Raw genomic sequence first — 25,000 nt, 5'->3', positions numbered from 1 at the left:
AAGGGTTATGAAAGACGAATAGCAAGGGGCGAGAGGAACCTGTACCGCGCCTTCCATCACATGCCAAACCACAGTACAGGGGCAGGATTTACTCTCAAGGAGAACTGAATACGAATAGCTGTTTTGAGTGTTTATAATGGAGAGAAAACGGCTTAAGTAATAACCCTAATAATCCATTCAGCCATCGTCCCAAACCTGTTCCGTGCAGCGATTGGGGCTGATGGGACGGGATCAGACCGCAGACACCAGCAGTCCAACCACTTCAACAAGAACTTCCAGGAAAGGGGAGCAGAGCAAGCCCGGATGATAACAAGGTCTTATTCCAAGGCTAGGCACTAATAGCTCGTGTTTAATAGCCTCCTAGACAGCATCAAACCTGTATCAACAATGTGGCTCCACCAGTAGCTTTCACATCAGCCATTGCCTCAAACCACGACAGCCTCAATTTGTCTACAGGACCACCTTGAGTGCAGATGTATGGCTTTATCTTGAGGGTGCCATGGTAACGCCACGCCCCATGGATATCCAGCCACCAACCAGCCAGTCAAGAGGGGAGTGGCAGCTCATACACAGCCACATCCACACCTCAACAAGGGACGCGTCTCACTTTCTCATCCATTCTGAGTTAGTTATGACCACGTGTTTGGTGAACTTCATAGGCGAATTTGCTCGCTACCAAAAAGTGTTTCACACACACACACACACACACACACACACTATGGGCTTTGCGCTCTTTTTGTAAGCGAACGACTGAATACGTGACAAGCAGACAACCGTAAGTGAATGACACACACACACACACACACACACACACACACACACACACACACACACACACACACACACACACACACACACACACACACACAATGAAAGAATGCACCGAAAGTTTCCTAAACAGAGTAATAGTTCATTGTGGTGCACTCCCAGAGGAAGTGTTTGCAAGCAAAGCACTTAAAATGAAATTATGATAATTTGGTTTCTAAAGACGGGAAATTGTGAGCAAATTGATACATTAATATCAGAAGATAGGAAATGAGTTTCACCCAGTCCTATAAAACTGTAAATAAATTCAACACTTACACACACACACACACACACACACACACACACACACACAAGACAGATAAGAGTGGGGTCACAAGTAGGCCTACCGTTTCTATTGGCAGTAGAAATAGACACAGTGATAAGGCCTGGGTGCGGAGGACGGCGACCCGCACTGTTCAGGCCATGCGAGACCTCCAGTTATATGAATAGCAATAAGACCAGGAGTGATGTGTGGTCTTGACGTGAATGCGACAGGCTCGACTATTGCCTGTCGCTGTCATATTGGCATCCTGGAAATGTGATTGGCTTCTTGTCTTGACAGGTGTGGAGGAAAAAGGCTGGTAACACAACTTGCAATAAAAACATCAAGAACCACCGTAAATTTATGCTGAATAGTTGTGAAGAGTTTTGGAGGGAACAGGTTTCTCTCTCTATACCTGTGGCTAATTGCATGTTTCTCTTTTATCTCCACAGGTGAGTGAGTAAGTGGGGAAGGCGACGCTAGCAGTGCACGGAGGCTCCCGGTCACCGCCGCCTTCCTGCTGGTAATTAGGACGCTTATTTGTTCATTTGATTGTTTACTCAAGTGATTGTGGCGCCGTCAAGATGTGCCCCTGATTATCCTCCTGACACAAACTTCTGCTCTGTCTACATTTCTCCTCCTCTTCTCCCTACTTTAACTCCTCTATTTCCTGCTTCTCGTACTTCTCCTCCTCTTCCCTTGTCTTTTGTACAACCTTTTGCAGTGATTTTTATTCTTCCAATTTTTTTCATTCTTCGTCCTCCTCCATCCCGTCCTCCTCCTTCTCCTCCTCCTCCTTGTCCTTTTTTTTCTCTCTTAATCCTCTCATTATTTTTCTTGTTCTTTTTCTATTTTTCTTGCAATAACATTAGTATTCGTAGTATTCGTAGTAGTAGTAGTAGTATTCGTAGTAGTAGTAGTAGTAGTAATTGCTTTTGTTGCTGTTTTTGTTGATATTACTATTGATATATTCCTCCTTTTTCCTCCTCGTCCTTCTCCTCCTCTTCTCCTTCTCCTTCTCCTCCTCCTCCTCCTCCTCCTCCTCCTCCTCCTCCTCCTCCTCCTCCTCCTCCTCCTCCTTCTCCTCCTCCTCCTTCTCCTCCTCCCGTCGCTATATCACCACGGCTACTCGCAAACAACCATCTGTCGCAAAAAAAAGAAAAGAAAAAGAAAACAAAGCAAAGCAAAGCCAAATGAAAAACAAGGCACTCGATACTTTTCACGCATCTTACGAGCGTTTGGGAGATTGCAGTCGTGCAGGTAAGCGCCCACTCACCCACCACCTACACTTTCGGGAAGACATACATACATTCCCGCCCCACCCACAGTATGTTATCTTTGCTGTCCTCACTCGCTCCATTCTCTCGCTCCTTTACTCTCTCCAGTGTGAGATTTTTCCCTCGAGACTTTTGTGATGACCGTCCTTCCTTATTCCTTCGCCTCACCTCACCTTCCTCGTGGTCATATTCCTCAGCTGCCTTTATTTATTGGGGGGTGAGAGAGAGAGAGAGAGAGAGAGAGAGAGAGAGAGAGAGAGAGAGAGAGATATGAAACTATATTTAAAAACACAAAAGTAATTTATTTTATGGAGAAAAAAATAAAGTCAAAAGAGAGAGAGAGAGAGAGAGAGAGAGAGAGAGAGAGAGGATATGAAACTATATTTAAAAAAGACAAAAGTAATTTATTGCATAGAGAAAAAAAATAAGTAGAAAATAAAAAAAACAGAGAGAGAGAGAGAGAGAGAGAGAGAGAGAGAGAGAGAGAGAGAGAGAGAGAGAGAGAGAGAGAGAATTAATGGCTTTTCAAAGGATGAGAAAGCTGGAAGAGAACAGACCGATTAGTCATTTATCATTTTACACCTGCCTTGCCTCTTAATCCTTCCCTTCCTCCTCCTCCTCCTCCTCCTCCTCCTCCTCCTCCTCTTCCTCTTCACCAAGGCCCCGGAAGCTCCAGTCTTGTGTCTACATCTTTCTGGTGATGAGAAGGAAGTGGCATTGTTTCTCTGGGAGGTATTATCTCTCTCTCTCTCTCTCTCTCTCTCTCTCTCTCTCTCTCTCTCCACACTAGCATTTTTACACACGCATACGAGAAATAAGTAGGTTGGTAGGTAGGTAGGTAAGGAGAGAGAGAGAGAGAGAGAGAGAGAGAGAGAGAGAGAGAGAGAGAGAGAGAGAGAGAGAGAGAGAGAGAGAGCTGACGTAATGAATGACCAACATAAGAATAGTTATCTCGTACAGACCTTATCATCATCAAATTAATCAAAATAATATAATCTCCTCTTCTCCTCCTCTTCCTCCTCCTTCTCCTCCTTCTCCTCCTACTCCTCTTCATTCTCCTCTTCTTCCTCCTCCTCCTCCTCCTCCTCCTCCATAAAGAAGAGAGGATGACTGACCACTGTAAGGATAAGCTGCATAAATTAAGATTCAGCGAAATGCATGTTTTAGTTCCTTGCATTTGTATGAAGAAGAAGAAGAAGAAGAAGAAGAAGAAGAGAAGAAGGACTATTTTCATCTCATTATGTCCTTGATTTATTATTACTTATGCTGCTGTTTTCAGAGAGAGAGAGAGAGAGAGAGAGAGAGAGAGAGAGAGAGAGAGAGAGAGAGAGAGAGAGAGGAGGGAGAGACTCAAGCAGGAAGTGCATACAAGAATCTTCATCTCTCTCTCTCTCTCTCTCTCTCTCTCTCTCTCTCTCTCTCTCTCTCTCTCTCTCTCTCAAGGTGGAAGCAAATATCTCTCATCACCTACAATTTTATCTCTTTAGTGTCAGTCGTCTGTCTCTTTCTCTCTCTCTCTCGTCTTTTTATTGGTGTTTTTACTCAATAATAATATGAGTGCTTAATTGCAGCAAGCCTTTCCTCTCCCATTCTCGTTTTCTATTTTGCCTCTCTTGCTTCTACTTTCTTGATTCTTTACTTCTTCTATTCCTTTCCTCTTGGTTGTCTCTCCTTCATTCTCTTCCTTCGTTATTTTACTTTATTTTTTTTCTTTTCCTCATCCTTCCGTTATCTCCTCCCTCTCAGCATCACGTCTTGTTTTCTTCCTGCTTATCTCCTCCTCATCTCATCTTATCCTTCCACCTTATCTGCATGTCCTCTCTGGTTTTCTCTTTCTCTCTTTCGTAGCAGTCTTTCCCAAACGTCTCTCCTTTTTCATCTTCTCCTCCCTTCTTATCTCTTTTATTTTGCCTTCTCTTATTTCTTGTTTTCTTTTCTTTTTTTCTGTCTTCGTCTCCCTTCCCATCCCTTCCCTTGTCTGTTCCTCGGCTCCTCCCTCCGTCCCTTTTCTCCCATCTGACCTTTCCCCGCCGGATGAGGGCAAAAGGTCGACTCCCAGGACAGCCGGGTCTCCTTTGTCTCTCTCTCTCTCTCTCTCTCTCTCTCTCTCTCTGTTACTATCAGTCAACAATCTTCTCCTCTTCCTCGTCTTCCTCTTGCGATCATTTATCAACATTCCATATCTGTCTCTCTGTTATATTCTTCTTCTTCTTCTTCTTCTTCTTCTTCTTTTTCTTCTTCTTCTTCTTCTTCTTCTTTTCTTCTTCTTCTTCCTTTCCTTTGTACTGTCGTTATTGTTGTTGTCATAGTTCCTTAGAGGCAGTACAACATTTTAGTGCATACTTTCTTGGTTTTAGGGTGTTAGTTTTCCGTCACCTACCTAACTACCACCACCACCACCACCACCACCACCACCATCACCACTACTTACCTCCCTACCTTTCTGTCTCACGCCAACGCACTGATTGGAAAGATACGATCCATGGGGCTGGTGGGCGTGGCCACTCTTACTTAACCACACACACACACACACACACACACACACACACACACACACACACACACACACACACACAGTAAATTTGCGGTTAGGTTAAATCTGCCACACAATCTTATATATATTTTCTATTCATTACTTCTTATTCTTCCTTTATGTGGTGTTGATGGTGGTGTTGGTGGTGGTGATGACATGACGGCCTCCAATTGGTGGGATGTAAATAAGACATGTCATTTTGTCGTGGCGGTAATGAACGTCTGCAGGGTGGCGCGTCTCCTCTCTTCCTGCCTTGTGTTATGGTCACCACCACCACCACCACCACCACTACCATCACCATCTAACCTTTCCTTGTTTATGGCGGAACTCATAGTAACCATGGTCTCGTCCGCTGGTGTCCTTGTTTTCCTTCCCTCCCGAAGTAGAGCTTGACGTGAGGTTGACGACACTCTCTCGTCGGCCGCCCTTCCCCTCCACCTCCCTACTGTCCATAGAACCTTCAGCCCACCCATCCCTTCAGAGCATCACCGTCACCGTCACGTATACCAATTTCAAATGTCTCTGGTTGAAATGATAAGGGTTTTTAATGCTTTTACGATTATAGTGAAGGATTATCAACATTTATACGTCATTAACAGGGTAAACACGTTGAGAACCTGCTAATCATCTCTCGCCATTGAAAACAGTGGTGGTGAGAGAGCAGAGCGTTTCTGAATAAAGGCCACAGCTTTGTTAGACCTTTGTTGTCCTTTTCCTTACGCTCCCAATGTGACTTTTCCCAAGCGTCAGGTACAGGCGACGCAGCGAAATATTGTGGTGAAGCTGTGTACGATGCACCCCCGCCCTGTATGATTGGCCCACGGCTCACAGGACCAGCCAATGACCGTGCCCGAACGCTATCAAGCTCTCTCTCTCTCTCTCTCTCTCTCTCTCTCTCTCTCTACGCTTAGGGGAAGTTTAGACTTGTTTCTTTTATTTCATTGATCACACACACACACACACACACACACACACACACACACACACACACACACACACATACGCACACACACACGAAAAGAAAGCGGTGCGCACAAACAACTTGCATGTTCAGTGTTTGCTGTGTAAGTTTAAAGAGGAGGAGAGATGGCCAGGCACGTCTTGTCACCGGCTGGTATTATAAAGTTAAATTGTCTGGTTCCTCTCAAAATATTAAATGATTCAGGAACATAAACCACAATTTGAGGTGAACTTTAGAATTGGGAACTGAGTTTTATTGGTGTTGTGTTTACCTATAACTACACAAAGCCTTCGTAGTACTGTTCCCCTTGGCAGCTTGCAAATGTTCTACCAAAGAAACATTTTGCTTTTCCACCACGTCTATTTTCTGAGAGGACAAAGATTATTTGCTGTGTTCTCAAGGGTGTTTCTCATCTTGATAATAAAGAAATTTTGTTAATCCATCAGTGGAGCCGTAAAAAGGGATACTTACAAACACAGTGTTACTTAAACGAAAGGCTAGAGAAAGAAGTGGAGGTGCTGCCAGACGTGTTTCAAAATAATAGCGTTTTAAGTCTTGTTTCCTCCCCGTGATGTTCTCTTCGTGGTGTCTTGTCAGCGAGTCTTTGTGTTGGAGCAGGGTTGTGATTTGTGGCGAGACTGGAAGAGGAACATTTCATGCTAATTACTGAGCGTGGAAAGAATATAAAGTGCACAGGAACACCTACTAACCTCCCCCTCCCCTACACACACACACACACACACACACACACACACACACACACAGAGTCAAAAATGCACACAAAGGAAAAAAAATAGCTTGCAGTGACTACAAACACACACACACACACACACACACACACACACACACACACACACACACACACACACACACACACAGCGCTGATGTATGCGAGGACGAAGTTAATCAAGCAGCAGCAACAACATTAGCAGTCAACCAGTTCCATCGACCAAACTCTCCGAATCCACGTGACAGGAACGGAAACAACCAGACCTTTAGCGAGACTACTGAGGACAATAGTAGTAGTAGTAGTAGTAGTAGTAGTAGTAGTAGTAGTAGTAGCACCAGTAGTAGCAATAGTAGTAATGATAGTAGCAATCCTGGTACCGTACAAATGGCAGTGTGTAGCGTACCGTATTGACATTTATCTAGCAATCATGACGATGTATTTTTAAAGGTTCATATTCCATAGCGTTTGTATGTATGTAACTGCCTAGGTTATGATATTGATTCTGATGACAGCAGCGGTGATGATTCGTAGCAGTGGTGATGCTTTACAGTAACAGAACAGCGGTGGCGGTGATGGCTGACTTATTAATGGCGGTGATGTTGGTGGCGCCAGGCAGAACAGCAGGTGTAGGGGAGGGAGAGTCGCACCTGCTCGATATTACACACCTTATTGATCCCACCCTTTCCTCTGCTGTGGCCATGGACAGACTGGAAGGGGAGAAGGGAAGGGGAAGGGAATGGAAGGGGGGTGGAGGAGGGAGAGGGGAACTAAAGGCCACAGGAAACAGGGTGGTGGAAAATCTTTAGGTACTATAAGAACGGGAAAAAGTGTGATGAAAGAGTACAAGGAGAATATTAAACGATAAGAAAAAACAAAGACAGGAAACTGGAAATTAATGTGAAGGAAAATTTTTAGGGGTTTTCAAGAACGAAACTTTAATTCAAGCAAGAGTACAGAGGAAAAGTAAGTGTGATTGTGGTGGTGATGAAACACAGGATATAGAAGCAGACCTTTATTTCTCTAGCGTTTTCATAAATGACTTCCTTAGAGAGTACAGACAAAGGGGAGGATGACAGCTCACACTCACTTCCAGCTGATCAGATTACAGTAGATCGTTCTAGGGAGGTTGAGCTTGGATTGGCGGAACAGAGTGTAGATTTGACCCAACATTCAGCAGTAGGCAGATGAAAACAAATCCAACGTAGATGTAAGTGAAGAAATTGATTGGCAGCGAAGTGTAAAGGAGACTGAAATAAAACGAATAAATAAAGGAGAGATATACTAAAGAATCGTAACGCCTGAAAATGAAATAAAAGGAGAAAAAAAGAAAAAAAGTCTAAAGGGTGATGGACAGGCGACAGGGAAACGATGATTGAGGAAATAATGATGAAGAACACAAGGACGAAACGAGAGAAGAAGAAAAATAAGAAGAAACGAGAATTAATGATGGACTGAAATATCGTGAGCCTCTTAACCTTCCACATCCATACCACCTCCACCTCCTCCTCCACCTCCCCTTCATTACGCCCTCAACCTTCCTCTCCTCCCTCCTTTTCCCCTCCCCTACGCTCTATCCCCGATCCTTCCTCTCCCCATCTCATATTTCACTACTTCTCTCGTTATGATCGTCCCCATCCCTTCCCCCACCTCCTTATCTCCTTGCCCCTTCTACACTATTGCAATCCCCTCTCCTTCTCTCCCTCCTCCTTTTCCTTCTACTATACTCCTCTCCCGCTTCTCCCCAGTTCGTACCTTACCCCTTCCTGGTTAGTACTACGTCCCCCTACCTTTTTCCCTCCCCTTCCCCCTTTCCATCTACGCAATCAGTAAAGTAAACCTACCCACACAATGTTCTTAACCCCTTGCTTCCATCCCCACTTCCCTCTCCTCCTCCTCCACCTCTCTCCTCCCTTTCTTTATCCCTGTTTCCCTCTCCCCTTCGTTTCCCTCCGTTTCCTCTCCCTCATTGCACGGATGATAATGACACCTCGACTACTTCACTCACGCACACGCACGCAAATAAACGCACACACGCACACGATAATCCTCTATCGGACCCATCTACTCTCGCTACGCTCCTGCTTACTGTGTGTGTGTGTGTGTGTGTGTGTGTGTGTGTCAGGGCAGGAGGGGGGAGCGAGGGACCTTCATTCAGGGTACACTTAATATTCCTTTTTGCTCGAAGTACCTGACTTTAAGGAATTTAAGGAATTGGGAAAAGAAAAAAGATGCCGCGTATTAATTGGTTACCGTGAGATTCGTGTGGTTAATTTTTGTCGTCTTATTTTCCTGGATTGGTTCTTGTGTAGGTACGCGACGAGAGGGAATAAGCGCGATAACTAACCCTGCCTAACCTAACCTAACATTTTTTAATTTTTTTTTATTTATACCATGTGGTTTTTCACGGGAATTTATGGGCTAAATGGGGTACTTTTTGGGGTACCTCCTATCTCAAAGCCCACCCTCTAGGAAACCGTTGCCCCGAGTGAGGAAGCCCAACCTACACTCGGACCGTGGACAGGATTCGAACCCATACGCTTGGAGACCCCGCGGACCCCAAAGCACGCATGGTTCCACTTAATCTTACATTTTTTCCTGTTTATTTGTAGTATATCTTTCCTCTTTATTCTTTCCTTCACCTCTTCATTTATTGTCTTTCCTCTCCTCTGTCTTGTATCTATATATCTATTCAGTCTATTGCTCTCCTATTAACCTTTTCAGTATTGAGATGCATTTTTACCTTGAGTTTTGGTATGATTAGACGATTTTATTTACATTTGGAAGAGTCTATGGAGGTCAGAAGATTAATGGCTACTGTCTTCACTATTTTATACCCCTCTTATAAGATTCTGAAGCTGTATAAGATCACCAAATACTAAGCAGAATGAATATGGAAACGCGTCATGGTACTGAAGGGTTACCTATTTCCTTCATTCATTTTTCTCTTCCCTCTTCTCTTATTAATTTTGTATTTATTTGTCTATCTTTGTCTTCTTTACTTTTCTTTCTCCAATCAACTTCCCACGTCACTTTTATCTAACTTTTTGTAGTCTCTCTTTCCTCTTCCTTTTCATCATCTTCCTCGTTCTCTTCCTCTAGTTTTCAGTCCACCTTCATCTCACCTCCTGTTCTCCTTCTCGCTTCATTTCTTTCCCCCTCTTCTTATCATCCCTCTCCTTCTTCTCTAATCTCATCTCTGTGCTGCTTTCATTTCCCCACTCTCCTCTTCTTCCCACGTCTCTCTCTCTCTCTCTCTCTCTCTCTCTCTCTCTCTCTCAAGCACCAGGGAACTCTCGTATTGCGTGCCCATCAAACAGACACTTCAGCACACCTTCATACCCTCCCCTCTCTCTCTCTCTCTCTCTCTCTCTTCGCTCCCTCACTCCCTCCCTCTCTGCCTCCCTTCTGTTTCGTAATATCGTCCCATCATTCTTCATGTTGTTATCCTTTTATTTTTATTGTTTATTTGTTTTATTTTGTTATTTTATTTTGTCTTCTAACATTATAGTCTTGTTTTCTTCTAACACACACACACACACACACACACACACAGTCTCTCTCTCTCTCTCTCTCTCTCTCTCTCTCTCTAAGCGGGCATTTGCAGGCCATTTCCTCGTCGATATAGATTTTGCTTTGAAAAATAAATGCCATATTTAATCTGATTGATTTCAAAGGGATGTCATGACCGTCGCTTAAAGGATTTGGGCATTTCACTCTCTCTCTCTCTCTCTCTCTCTCTCTCTCTCTCTCTCTCTCTCTCTCTCTCTCTCTCTCTCTCTCTCTCTCTCTCTCTCTCTCTCTCTCTCTCTCTCCGCCTCCTTCGCTACCAATAACAAACTGAGGAAACAAATACGAGACAGAGCAAACGTTTAGCGCAACCTCCGCCTCCACCGTTGGCTTCCCTGCGGACAGCCTCAAGGGGGACGAGCTAAAAGAGGATCACGGGGAGCCCTAAGGGAGTGAGGTGCGGCGCTACCAAGAATAAGGAGGGAACGGGGAAGGCCAGTGACGCAGGAAACACACGTAGAAGGGAATCGCGTTTCCTGAGGTACTTTTTGTTATCAAGGAGTGTTTTGTTGGGGTATTTTGGGTGGTTTTAGAGGTTAATGGGTTAGGTTACTGCATGAGTAGTAGTAGTAGTAGTAGTAGTAGTAGTAGTATAGTAGTAGTAGTAATAACAGTAATTATAATGATATAGACATTTCTTATTTTCGTTACCATTTTTCTTTTGTAATTGGTATCAAGAGGAATTGTTGTTTTTATTGTTATTGCTGTTATCGCTTTAGAGAAACCAGTAGAGAATTAGCGCGGAATGACAGGAGCAGCGCAGAGGGAGAAGGAGGGATCACGGTGGAATGCCAAGACCCCGGAGCCTCAGCAGGTGTGGCGGGACAGGTGTGAGTGGCGGTGGGCGTACAGGTGTTTTGCGAACGTCATGGGACCGGAGACAGCCTTCGTGGCATTACACATATTGTCGCGCACGAGGTTCAGCACACACACACACACACACACACACACACACACACACACACACACACACACACACACACACACACACACACACACACACAGACATTTGATTACCACATTCAAATTGCACATATCAGCCACGTGTCAGAGCTGCACGTCTTGGCTAGGATGTATCGTCGCTTCTTTCCTCAAGCATTGTAACACTAGACACTTCACACCCCCCTCCCCATATCCCAATCACTCTCCAGAGCTCCAGAGAAATCCTTCAGCACTCTTGCCACTCATATTATTCCGTAACGACTCTTTCTTCTGTGATAAGGGGGCGAGTGTCTGTAGCTACGATAGGAAGCTTCCACGCGGCGCAAGATCCGTGGAGCGTGTGCAGCGTCAGGCGTGGCGGTGCAAGTGATGCCTTCAACAATGCAACACGCAGCGGACTTGGCAGATTCGCGGCCATAGTAATCTCGCCGCAGCGCCTCACAGATTTAATTCTTGAGATTCTTAGAGATGTGTCGTCGTGCAGTCACAGCTCATTCACTTTAATACACACTAGAGGCTGCTTGTCCTGACTTGACTATGAAGACAACTGTTCCTTCCGTCCCACGCACCTCTGGTCAATGAGAGATTTGTAATATAATGGCGAGTTCATGATGAGAGTCACAGTTTTATGGCATTCCTCGTATTTCAAATTTATCACTCCTAATTCCCAACAACTAATTTTACTAGATTTTTCGTGGCCTTTTGACGACTACTACTACTACTACTACTACTACTACTACTACTACTACTACTACTACTACTACTACTACTACTACTACTACTACTAGAGTGGGTGGTAGGGAAATATTCTTTGCATCAGTTTGTGTTTCCCTACTACCCACTCTACACATTTGTCTAGAGCTACATATTACTGCTGCTGCTGCTGCTACTATTAATAGTACTACTGCAACTACTACTACCACTACCACTACTACTACTACTACTACTACTACTACTACTACTACTACTACTACTACTACTACTACTACCTGCTATTCTATTTGATCTATTCAATCCTCTATTATTTTCTCAGAAGAAATGTAATTTTGCGAACACAAAAATGTTTGAGGCATCATTTCCTTTCCTGTTACTGGTATTCTTGAGAATTATACTTTATACTTGTACCAGAACGAGACAAGACTGAAGGAAAGCCATCTCAGTCAGAGCCAAGTGGGACATAGACTCCCGAGGCTCACGGCAAACGATCCTGACACTCGAGAAAAGCCCAACTTCGTGTCTCATGCTTGATGTGGCGGCCTGATTCACCCGCACGAACTTGGCGACAGACGAACGTTAACGCTGTCAGCAGACCCTAGTTTATGTGTTTGCGTGTATGTGTGTGTGTGTGTGTGTGGATGACCGAAGTGCTAATTACAGCCACGTATCAAGCGCCGTATGTAAAAGTCGGGCAGAGATGCAGTTCACATTCAATTGGCAACAGTTTGGCGTGGACAGCGGTGTAATTATGAAGATCGCAATCTGGTAGGATGATAACTTTAACTGTTTGCTTTGCCGCGCATAATGAAACGTCTGTCATATTCCATGTAGGGTGATTATCTTGTAGAATCTTGTGTTGCTCAAGTTGACGAGGCCTTAAAAGCAAGGAAAATAATTAGTGGTTGTTAGGGTTCAATTTTTATGTTACGCAAACACTCTTTAAACACACACACACACACACACACACACACACACACACACACACACACACACACACACACACACACACACACACAGAGAAAACATAAATAAAACGGCATAAGGCGCATCATTGAAAAGAAATAGCAGACGGGGTAAGAGGGAGAGGCGTGGTGATCACTTATCCACCGCTTAGAGACGCGTGGGCCGGGCATGCGTGGGCTTGGGGGGAAGGAGAGGGCGTGATTTGGCCGAGTCAGTATGATGGAGACGAGTAATGACGCTTTGGAGTGTGAGGAGGGAGAGAGGAAGAGGGTTGGGGGAGAGTGGATGCGTGTTGTGTGTATAGGAGGGATGATTGTGTGTGTGTGTGTGTGTGTGTGTGTGTGTGTGTGTGTGTGTGTGTGTGTGTGTGTGTGTAGTGCAGGTGGTGCTTCTCAAGGTCGGCGCCTCCTGACGGAGGGAAAGAAAAGAACTTGACGCTCCACTACACAAGCCTAAGAGGAGCATCTAGAGCCGCCACTCGACCTTGTGGCAGAGACATGAAGAGAAAGAGGAGGAGGAGAAGGAGGAGGAGATTAATGAAAAAGGAGGAGCAAAATAACATAACAAGCAGGAAGAAGAGAATAAAAGGAACAAAAAGTAGAAAAGGAGCAAGAGAAGGAAATGGTGGGAAAAGAGAGGGAAGAAAATAGAAAAACATGAGATGATAATACAGATAGAGAGAATGTGAATAACACAAAAAGTACACACAACGCCAAACCTGTTGCCTTTCATGTATTGATTTATAACGAATATATATATATATATATATATATATATATATATATATATATATATATATATATATATATATATATATATATATATATATATATATATATATATATACACACACACACACACACACACACACACACACACACACACACACACACACACACACACACAGAGAGAGAGAGAGAGAGAGAGAGAGAGAGAGAGAGAGAGAGAGAGAGAGAGAGAGAGAGAGAGAGAGAGAGAGAGAGAGAGGATATCATAGGCGAAGGCTCCTCCCCACCCATCGCTTGCCTTACTCAGTGAAAGGAGGAGGAAGGCAAATTAAATGAAAATAGAAGAAAAACATAATAATGATGATTATAATAATAGTTATAATAATAATAATAATAATAACGATAATAATAATAATAATAATAATAATAATAATAATAATAATAATAATAATAATAATAATAATAATAATAATAATAATAATAATAATAATGATAATAATAATAATAATAATAATAGTAATAATAATAATTCTGGAGAACTAAAAGAAATAATATACATATAAAAAAAAGATAAAAAAATCAATAGAATAGAGAGAGACTGATTATGATGAAAATGAGTGAAGCGATAAGGAAGATGAGGTAAAGGAGGAGGAGGAAGGAAGAAGAGGAGGAGATCGTAATGGAGACTAGAACTTTTTTGAAAACTGATTAACGTGCAAAAGATTTAAAAAGCGAAAAGGCAATGAAGAAATGTGACGTATCGGGAAATCATCATCATCATCATCAGAGGAGGTGGAGTGACGAGGAGGGAGAGAAGGAGGGAGGGAGAGAAGGATACTAAGATGGAGGGTGGGAATCATTATGAGTGGTAATGATTATTTTCCGCGCTGGTTAACCTGTAATCTTCCTTCTCCTTCCCTCCTTCCCTCCTTCCCAACCCAGCCTCACTCGCTCTTCATGTAGCACCTGCCTTTCCTCCCTCCCACCTCTCCTCCTTCACCCTCTCCTTCATCACTTGCATACTGTCTTATTTCCTCCTCCTCCTCCTCCTCCTCCTCCTCCTCCTCCTCCTTCTTCTCCAAGACACATACAATCCAAATTTCAACTTCAGGAAATAAAAGTCTCTAGATTATGTATATGTATGTATGTATGTATGTATGTATGTATGATTCTAGATTGTGTTTGTTTGTATGTATGATTGTATATGTATGCATGTATTCTCACCTCAGTTACTGCATCATATTATTCTTTCTTCTTTTTTTCTTCCTGTTTCTCGCTTGTTATTCGTGTGTGTGTGTGTGTGTGTGTGTGTGTGTGTGTGTGTGTGTGTGTGTGTGTGTGTGTGTGTGTGTGTGTGTGTGTGTGTGTGTTGGGTCGCGAGTAAGGTCAGTTGGCTTTTGCTGGCGCTGTTGCTTTCTCGCTTACCTTGAACCTCACCCTCGCTGCCTCCGTCACCTTGCAGCGCCTCTCTCTCTCTCTCTCTCTCTCTCTCTCTCTCTCTCTCTCTCTCTCTCTCTCTCTCTCTTATTTTACCTTCTCCTCCGCCTCCTCCTCCTCCTCCTCCTCCCCCTCCTCCTCCTCCTCCTCCTCCTCCTCCTCCTCCTCCTCCTCCTCTTCATCCTTCTCATTCCTTACAGTTGACGTCGCTTTACCGGATGTTACCTGTTGCACTAATGTGTGTGTGTGTGTGTGTGTGTGTGTGTGTGTGTGTGTGTGTGTGTGTGTGTGTGTGTGTGTGTGTGTGTGTGTGTGTTTCAAAGATAAAGAAGGTCTCTCTCTCTCTCTCTCTCTCTCTCTCTCTCTCTCTCTCTCTCTCTCTCTCTCTCTCTCTCTCGTGCATTCATATTTATATTACTTATTTTTACCTGCATTTTTATGATGTAGATATCTTTTCGCATTATTCATGTATCGCTATTTTGCGTTTGCGTGTAATTTCTGTTCGCTCATGCATTCACTCTTTTTTTGCTTTCGTTGTTCCTTTTAACCTTGAATTTTTTTTTTTTTCGCTTTTTGATGATTTTTTTTTTTTTTTTGTGAATTTTTGCTTCTCTACCCCATTTTTTTCTGTCGTAATTGTATGTATTTCTTTCTTTATCGCGCGTGCATTTCTGAAGCTTTTTTGTTTTTAGTATCTCCCTTCGTCACTCCTCCCTAAGAGTCTCACAGCCACTGCCAAAGATCTCAGACTTGGGCAGAAATGATAATGACACCAATAATAAAATCAGATTCCTTGAGAAAAACATGTATTTTTTATAGATTATCTGAAGACTTGAATAGCAGTCAAGAAAATAAACGGAAAACAATATAGAAAGCATTTTTTTCTGTATAGATAGAGAAATATTTTTAACTTTCACAGAACGGAGGCGGACAGGATAAGTGGCCGTGTGTCCCTGTACGTGTTTGTGTGTGTATGCGTGTGTGTGTGTGTGTGTGTGTGTGTGTGTGTGTGTGTGTGTGTGTGTGTGTAGTGAAGAAAGATTTACTAATATTTTGAAGTCAAGTATCAGAAACGTAAGCGAACTGGAAGGTCACGTCTTATAAAAGTAACTCGTGTTTGAGGATGAAGGAACAAGAATACCAACCATTACGAAGGTTACACACACACACACACACACACACACACACACACACACACACACACACACACACACACACACACACAGTAGTAGTAGTAGTAGCAGTATCAGCACACGAAGCGTTGTGTGTATTTCTTATAACACCCTCTCCCTCTCCTCCCTCTTTTTTACGCTCTTGTGGGGAAAGGAATGCGTCTCCTGCAGTTGACTTAGAAAATCATCACTGGTTTATGCATCGTGGCGGTAGTGAGGCTGTGAAGAAAGATAACATATAGAGAGAAGCAGAAAGGTAGAATTACAGGTGTATAGATTGATAGGCCGATAGACAGATAGATAGGTAGATATGGAGACAGATATTTAGGTAGATAGATAGACTGATAGATTGAATGATATATGAATGCATAAAATTGATAGAAAATATATGAATGGACAGGTAATATAAATTGGTAGATAGTAGATGTGTATATTGGTAGGTGGAACAGATAAATAAATAATAGATAGATAGACAGATAGGTATATAAATGAATTATTCAGATAGATAGATTAATGAATATTTAGACAGAATATTAAGTACATAATAAATAAGCAAATCAGATGAATGAATAGATAGACAGATAGACAGACGGACAGGCAATGAGGTAGGACGAGTCATTGGATAGGTAAATCGACAAGCGGGCAGACAATAGCTGACTTTAATTAGTGTTGAACCCCACGTCTTTCAGGGTACGCATGCAGATAGAGAGAGAGAGAGAGAGAGAGAGAGAGAGAGAGAGAGAGAGAGAGAGAGAGAGAGAGAGCGTGTTATTTGCTCATCCCGTAATACTAACACGTGTGCGAGGCTGCAGGAACACTCTCTCACTGACTTAATGATCATCCAGTACTGAGAATCTTTGCCAATGTTTCTTCTTCACCCTTGTCTTTCCTCCGCTCCCTTTCTCTCCTTGTTTTCTCCTCTCTGCTCTCTAGTTTTCCTGCTTAGATTTGTTTTTTTTTCATCTTTTTCTTATGTTGCTTTCCTTATCTTTTTTTTTATTAGTTTCTTTGTTATTTCTTTTCTTCGTAAGTTCTTCCAGTGATCGCTTGCTTTTCTTGGTCCTAGTTTTTCTAGTTTGTATTTTTTTATTCCTTCCCCACTTCCTTCATTCTTTCTCATTTTTCTTTTTTTTAGTTTTTCTTATTTTTCTTCGTAAGTTCGTAAGTTCTTGCTTGTCTTGGTTCTATTTTTTCCTCATTTATTACCTTATTCCTTCCCTACTTCCTTCATTCCGTATACTTCTTTCCCTCTCTCTCTTTCTCAACCTTTTCTTTTGGTTAGTTTTTCTTATTTTTTTTTTTTTGTAAGTTCTTCCAATCTTCCCTTGCTTGTCTTGGTTCTATTTTCCCTCTTTTATTTCCTTATTCCTTCCCTACTTCCTTCATTCCGTATTCTTCTTTCCTTTCCTCTTTCTCAGCTTTCTTCCTTCATTCCTTTATATGCTCACCTCAAGTTTCTTCCCTCGATTACATTCCCTCCACTCATCCTCTTCCTCCTCTTCCCTTCCCTCCTTGTCTTTTACGCACTTCATCGCGGCCGGAAGACGCAGAGACAGGCGGTGGGCAGCTCCTCTTCAACCCCTCTTAAGTGACGACATGCCGCAAAAAAGTCGCTTGCATTAATCAGTTGAGTTGAATTCAGTTGCTGGGCCTTTTAAACACTCCCCCGTCACATCGTCGTCGTCATCTATTTTTCTTTTCTTTTCCTTTCTCTTTTCTCTTAACAATGACAATTTATCTATCGTTCTATGTGTTTCCTTGGTATAGCTAATTTTCACACAGGTATATGTTTGTAATGCTAAGCAGCTGCCAGCAGGACCTCAGCGTATGGAGTTTCATGCAGTTGTCCCTTGCACATCCTAGGTCCCGGTTTTCTGTTGCCGACTGCAGGACCTGTTTCTTGCTGCCTCCCTCCCGCTGTTCCTCTCTCCATCGCTCCTTCTCTCCTTCTCATCTTCTCTTTCTGGTTCCCCTCAGTCCCTTTCCTCCATTAACAGATTCTTCCCTCCTTTGTCCCCCTCCGCCTTCCTTCCCTCCACTCCTCCACACACACACACACACTCTCTCTCTCTCTCTCTCTCTCTCTCTCTCTCTCTCTCTCTCTCTCTCTCTCTCTCTCTCTCTCTCGTCCTTTTGACCTTCCAAACTTATTTCTTCTTCTTCTTCTTCTTCTTCTTCTTCTTCTTCTTCTTCTTCTATCATTACAATATCAAATAAGTAGCTGGAAAATTTCGTATGCCAAGTTTTACACTGGGACTGCCACGTGTAGGCCTATTGGCTTATTGTAACTTCTCCTTTGTTGTTGTTGTTGTTGTTGATGGTGTGTTGCTGTTGCTTTTCCTTTATTTTCTTTTATTTCTGCAACATTACCATCTTTTCATCTTCTTATTATCATTGTTGTTATTATTATTGGTGATGTTACTATTATCATTATTGTTATTATTGTTATTACCGTTATTATTGTTATTGTTCCTATTACTGTTACCATTATTACTATTATTATTATCATCATCATTATCAACACCATTATCTCTCATCCTTACACAAGCTGCTATCATTACGTGGAAAGCTGCGCGGTGTGTACAAACTGCACCTGCGCACCAGCCAGGATTCATTTCAACCAACACAGTATATGGCAAACAAAACCTTAATAAAAAAGACCTGAGGATTAGTAAAAGATCTTGTGTGTATGTGTGTGTGTGTGTGTGTGTGTGTGTGTGTGTCTTCATTATCTACGACGCTAAGATTCCAGGTGTGTCTTTGGTGTGTATTAACGTAAATTGTATAATACCCAGACCAGGTGTCCTTGTGTAACCTTTTTTTTTTTTATATATTCATTCCTTATCATTTTACTTTTTTTTCGTGGGTGTATCTTCTCAGTGACGTGGTTCGGTAATATTCAACGAAACCTGAGTGACAGATTGCGTCATGAGGAAAGACGAGACAAGAGAGGAAAAAAAGTAAAGATTATTCGGCTTTGATATTTTATGAGACGAGAAAGAATCATACAAGGAGAGAAAAAAAAAAAAACTGAGGATGAGGAGGAGGAAAAGGAGGAGGAGGAGGAGGAGGAAGAGGAGGAGTGGGAGTAGAGGGAGGAAGAGGAGAGGGACAAAGAGGAATGGTTAATGGAAAGGTCAAATTAACGTAGTTTCCTTGCGTCTCTCTCTCTCTCTCTCTCTCTCTCTCTCTCTCTCTCTCTCTCTCTCTCTCTCTCTCTCATCTTCTTTTCTTCTTCTGTTTCCTTCTAAATTTCATTATGTAACTTTCCTCCTCGTCTTCCTCCACGTCCTTATACACTAAACCTTCTTCATTTCTTACCTTCCTCCTCCTCCTCCTCCTCCTCCTCCTCCTCCTCCTCCTCCACAGAAAAAAGGCATACGTAATTCCTCTTCTTGTGTTTATTTTGTTACCTTGTTCTTTTCGACACTGCCTACAGGTTTGAAAGAGGAGGAGGAGGAAGAGGAGGAGGGATAGGAAGATGAAGAGAGGTAATGGCGTGATGAGGACAAAGAGGTCATGGCGCGACGCAGGTGAGAAAATGAGGATGAAGGATGAGAATAATGAGGAAAAGGAGGAAGAGGAGGAGAATGAGGATAGAGGAGGAGGAGGAGGAGGAGGAAAAGAAGGGAGAGATGCGAAGTTGTGTCAAGAGGTTCAAGAGGAGGCAATGAAAGGAGGAAAACCCATCCAGAGAGAGAGAGAGAGAGAGAGAGAGAGAGAGAGAGAGAGAGAGAGAGAGAGAGAATGTATTCACACTAGGAAAAGAACATCAATAGCATTTTGTTCGAAGTGTGGTGCAATTATTCCGTTGTCGTTGTCATTGTTGTTGTTGTCATTGTTGTTGTTGCTGTTGTTGTGGTTCTGGTTCGTGTTTCTCTCTCTCTCTCTCTCTCTCTCTCTCTCTCTCTCTCTCTCTCTCTCTCTCTCTCTCTCTCTCTCTCTCTCTCTCTCCCAATCAATTCATCAATCAACAGTCATCTGTGTATAGCCATCTTGAATTTATCTCTTTCTTTTCTCGAATATCGCACACACACAAGAAGATACACGAGAAAATGCAAGCAATAAAGTAACAAGCTTGAGGTGGAATAACTAAAAATACAACCAAGAATAAACCAGAAATTAACTTAAGTAGCTACGTAGATACACACACACACACACACACACACACACACACACACACACCTTTTCCGTCCTCATCTTTTACGTCTTAGAATGCAACTATACACATTAATGACATCACAACTGCCAGTGATAAGAATAAAGTCAGCCTGCTAACTTGGTGCCGAACTGATTGGCGAGCAGTCTTCACTTAGGTTCATAGTTCCTGACCCTGGGCCGGTGGAGACACTTCTGGCGAGGCATCACGTCGCCTGCCTTGATTCAGGACACTAGGAAATGTGGGGTGTGCGTTTAATGGAAGGACGTACGTGTGAGTTCTAAGAAGAGTGGGACCCCAATGCACGTATTATTCCCATGTATTTGTGTGTGTGTGGGTGTGTTTGTATATTTGAGCGTATAGTCATCACTGCTTACCGGGAAGATTGGTAAATGTTGATTAACGTGTCTATATTTGTAATGTTTTGTGTTTTAGTTCTCTTTCACTTGGAGAATGTATGTTAGATTGTTTATTGTTCGTAGTGTTGTTGTTGTAGCAGTAGTGGTAGTAGTGGTGTAGTAGTAGTAGTAGTAGTAGTAGTAGTAGTAGTAGTAGTAGCTGCTGTTATTTTGTTGTCCGTTATTATTATTATTATTGTTATCATTATTATTATTATTATTATTATTATTATTATCATTATTATTATTATTATCATCATTATTGTCATCATCATTGTTATTGTTGCTGTTGTTACTCTTGCCGTCATAGTCGTCGTCATTGTAACTATTAATTCTGTTATCACTAAAAACACTATCATCATTATTCTCATCATCTTTATCCCCTCATTCTCTTCTCCCCATTACCACCATCTCTTTTATCCCTGTCACTACCATTATGTCAGAGGGTGGTGGTCAGTCACCAGTTGAGCCGAGGTGACCACTCTCAAGACCTGTTCCGTGGCGTGGTGCGTGGAAAGTGGCGGAGTATGAGGCGGGGACGAGGGGCACTGGGATGGACAGAGCGTTGGCAACCTGCAGGGACTGTTGTGTACAGACCGAGGAGAGAGGCTGGCTTTGTTGAGGGAGGGAGGCTGTGAGGAACGGAAGGGATGAAGAGGAGACAGGTTTGGTGGAGGAACGGTGGAAAAGAATGGGGCAGGTTCTGTGGAGTGACGGAGGTAGGCTGCGTGGAAGAGCAGATAGGGGCAGGTTGTGTGTGTGGAGGGATGGAGGCAGGCTGCGTTGAGGGGTAGAGTGTGGTAGGTTGTGTGTGGAGGGATGGAGGGAAGCTGCATGGAGAGAGAGGCAGGATGCGAGAGTCACTGACCTGTGCTTGATGTGTTGCTTTTTTTCTTTTGCCTCGTGCCACGCCCATGCTCCTTCTCATCCTTTTTTTTTTATTCACCTCCTCTTCATCCTCTCCCAGTTTACACACCTTCGCCTCCTCCTCCATCTCCACTTATTTTTTTTTAATGTTCTTTTCTCAATATCTCTGTAATATAATCATTCCTTGCCACTCCTTACTCTCACGGATCTGTCCATACCTAGAGACAGAAAGACAGACACGTGAGAAAGATGAGCAGAATCGCTTATTAGGTCTTGCCAGTTCGTGTTCCTTGGCTTTTGGGAGGAATATTTGGCTGGTTCTGTTTGTGTGTGTATGGGGGGAGTGGGGGAAGGGACGCGAGTAGCAGGGGGTTTGGGAGAGTTGCTGGGAAAGGGGGGATTGTCAAGCCTGCCGTCATCATTAACATTCTGGCTGGGGGTGGTCACTGTCCTTTCCACACTAGGGGAGGTTGAGAAAGACGAGAGCGAGGATTGGGAGAGAGAGAATTTGTAAGAAGCTAAAATTGCAAAAGAAAGAAATTAATAGAGTAAAAAGTGGATATAAACAGGAGATAATGCTCTTAGACGGACAACTGAAGTTAAAGAATGACAGTTTAGGAATGATAGAAGAAAAAATATTGGACTGATGAATACCTAGAAATGAAAACTAGATTAGAAATTTTAATGAATTGACCTACAGTAGATAAAAATGTAACGAGTAAAGAATGAAATAGGAGATCCCTCGTAGAATCTGATCAGAACATAAGAACATTAGAAATCAGGGGACCGCCGTGGTACAGTGGAACCATGCGTGCTTTTGGGTCTGAGAGGTCTCCAAGCGCACGGGTTCGAATCCTGTCCACGGTCCGAGTGTAGGTTGGGCTTCCTCACTCTGGGCAACGGTTTCTAGCGGGTGGGGTTTTGAAATAGGAGGTACCGTAAAAAGTATCCCTTTAGCCCAGAAATTCCCGTGAAAAGCCCACATGGTATTAATGAAAAAAAAGGGAAGCTATAAGAAGCCTTCAAACATACACACGGCAATCCTTATCATCCTCACGACCATGATGATGAATAAAGTGAGTAAGAAAGGAAGGAAACGAAGGAGGGAGGATATATTATTCTGAATTAAAGGAAGGAAAGGAAGGTGTGGTAATAGAGGGGAGAGCTTAAATTCTATAAATATTGCAATGTAGGAAGAAAAGATTGAAGGAAGGGACGGACGTTAAGGTTTTCATTCTAGGAGAGACGAAAGGGCGGCATGACAGGAAAAGGCATGGCAGCGATACGTGTCAGGTGAGGAAAAAGGGAAAGGAATAGCAAAAAAGCAAAATAAAAAAAAGATAAGGAAACTAGGAAAAGGTATTGTTCGTTTGTCTGCATTTTATTAGTTTGTCTGTATATTTGTTTTCTTATACGTCTGTCTGTCTGTGTGTTTATGTATGTCTCAGTACCACGACTTCCTTGTGTACTAATTTTTTTTTTTTTGTCAGTTTATCTATCATCAATTTGTCGTTCTGTATGTGCATCTCTCTCTCTCTCTCTCTCTCTCTCTCTCTCTCTCTCTCTCTCTCTCTCTCTCTCTCTCTCTCTCTCTCTCTCTCTCTCTCTCTCTCTCTCTCTCTCTCTCTCTCTCTCTCTCTCTCTCTCTCTCTCTCTCTCTCTCTCTCTCTCTCTCTCTCTCTCTCTCTCTCTCTCTCTCTCTCTCTCTCTCTCTCTCTCTCTCTCTCTCTCTCTCTCTCTCTCTCTCTCTCTCTCTCTCTCTCTCTCTCTCTCTCTCTCTCTCTCTCTCTCTCTCTCTCTCTCTCTCTCTCTCTCTCTCTCTCTCTCTCTCTCTCTCTCTCTCTCTCTCTCTCTCTCTCTCTCTCTCTCTCTCTCTCTCTCTCTCTCTCTCTCTCTCTCTCTCTCTCTCTCTCTCTCTCTCTCTCTCTCTCTCTCTCTCTCTCTCTCTCTCTCTCTCTCTCTCTCTCTCTCTCTCTCTCTCTCTCTCTCTCTCTCTCTCTCTCTCTCTCTCTCTCTCTCTCTCTCTCTCTCTCTCTCTCCTGTGGCGCAGCAAACACCACATCCTCTTGAGAGCAAAACCTTGAGCTTCTATTTCTGTCTTGCATCCTTAGTTTATTTTCTTTAAGGCTTCCATTTAGTGATAATGGTTTCACTTATTATACAATGATCTCTCTCTCTCTCTCTCTCTCTCTCTCTCTCTCTCTCTCTCTCTCTCTCTCTCTCTCTCTCTCTCTCCTTGAAAAATATAAGTTTAAACCTACATACATAACAATTCTGACTCATTGGAAAACATCCCAGCGTTGTAGTCGGGGGCAGTGTTGGTAGAGTGTCAAGGTGTTGTTGCGCTGCCGCGTCATGCGGGAGTGCCAGGCTGGGTAGGCGTTACCGCTGGGCGCCAGAGAGAGCCAGAAGACAGCTTGGCACGGCTCCTTAAGCGTCAAGAGGTGGTAAATCGTGGGCTTGAGAGGCGGAGGTCGTATCTTGCAACAGGTGCTTAAGGAAGGGACTGTGATGAGAGAGAGAGAGAGAGAGAGAGAGAGAGAGAGAGAGAGAGAGAGAGAGAGAGAGAGAGAGAGAGAGATTGGAGGTCGGGGTTCAGGAAGGTAAGAGTAAAGCATGTAACTCTCTTCTCCCTCGCCCGCATCGCTTCCTCTTGCCGGATGGGCACACGGTTCCTCGACTTCACAATGCAAGAGTTGACCGCCATGTCCACTCTCTCTAGCGCTGGACCGTGACATCTAGGACAGTGCGCCTCTTCCGCTTTGTTTCTGGCCTGCAAATGGAGTTATTGTAAGAGAAACGTGTTCCTCGCTGTAAGAATGAAGATTATGCAGATAGAAAGTGTGTCGAGCTTTGGTTCGTCACGGTATCAGCAGCAGATTAGGCCCTTGTAAGCTGTCATCCGTGACCCAGTGCTGTGCTGCGTCCCGTCCCCTGAGGCTCTGCCTTTTGGGAAATCATTACAAGAACTCGACCTCTTGCTGTTATTTTATGATCGCTGCTATAAGCTTTTAATTTTGCTCATTATTTTTTCCTTAGGTTTATATTTAACCGTCTGGTGTTCATTAACATTCCGGAATTTGGCAGAGAACAAGTGAGAGGTCAGTCAGGGTTACGAGGGACATTGCTATAGCTCTCCGCGGACGCATTGCATTCCGGGGTGTTGGTGGTTATTGGTCAGCAGCAGCCTTGAGGCGGGCTATAGTGGCCCATCAGGCTTCCACACGCTGGTACCTACGTACCTCTCCCGGAGCCGTGCTACTTTCAGTCACCTCAGGTGTTTATATGCATTGGTGTTGTGGTCTGCGGCGTCCACCACCACCACCACTGCCTCCACCACCACCACCACTATCACCACCAACAACAACAACTCTCACTTTAGTGAGTAATATTTGCCTCTTGGCCAACCCACTCCTGTTTTCGGCGGATGGGACTCACCCTTGTCTTCCATAATTCCACTTCACTCACATCGGCAGCAGG

The 25,000-nt window shown here is 43.3% G+C and overlaps 1 protein-coding gene across 7 annotated transcripts in view; it reads left to right on the top strand.

Moving 5' to 3' along the window:
- Positions 1 to 25,000, top strand: part of LOC123504666 — a 156,727-nt gene that overhangs the window by 119,018 nt on the left and 12,709 nt on the right. Inside the window, exon 4 of one of the 7 annotated variants that reach the window (XM_045255425.1) lies at positions 1,522 to 1,592. The exons of the other annotated variants lie outside the window; for them this stretch is intronic. The gene's annotated coding sequence lies outside the window, so the exon portion shown is untranslated. The remainder of the gene's footprint in view (positions 1 to 1,521; positions 1,593 to 25,000) is intronic. 7 annotated transcript variants of the gene reach the window in all.

Source organism: Portunus trituberculatus, chromosome 16 (assembly GCF_017591435.1).
Source record: "Portunus trituberculatus isolate SZX2019 chromosome 16, ASM1759143v1, whole genome shotgun sequence".
Classification (NCBI taxonomy): Eukaryota; Metazoa; Arthropoda; class Malacostraca; order Decapoda; family Portunidae; genus Portunus; species Portunus trituberculatus.
This window is presented reverse-complemented; position numbering and strand designations above follow the sequence as displayed.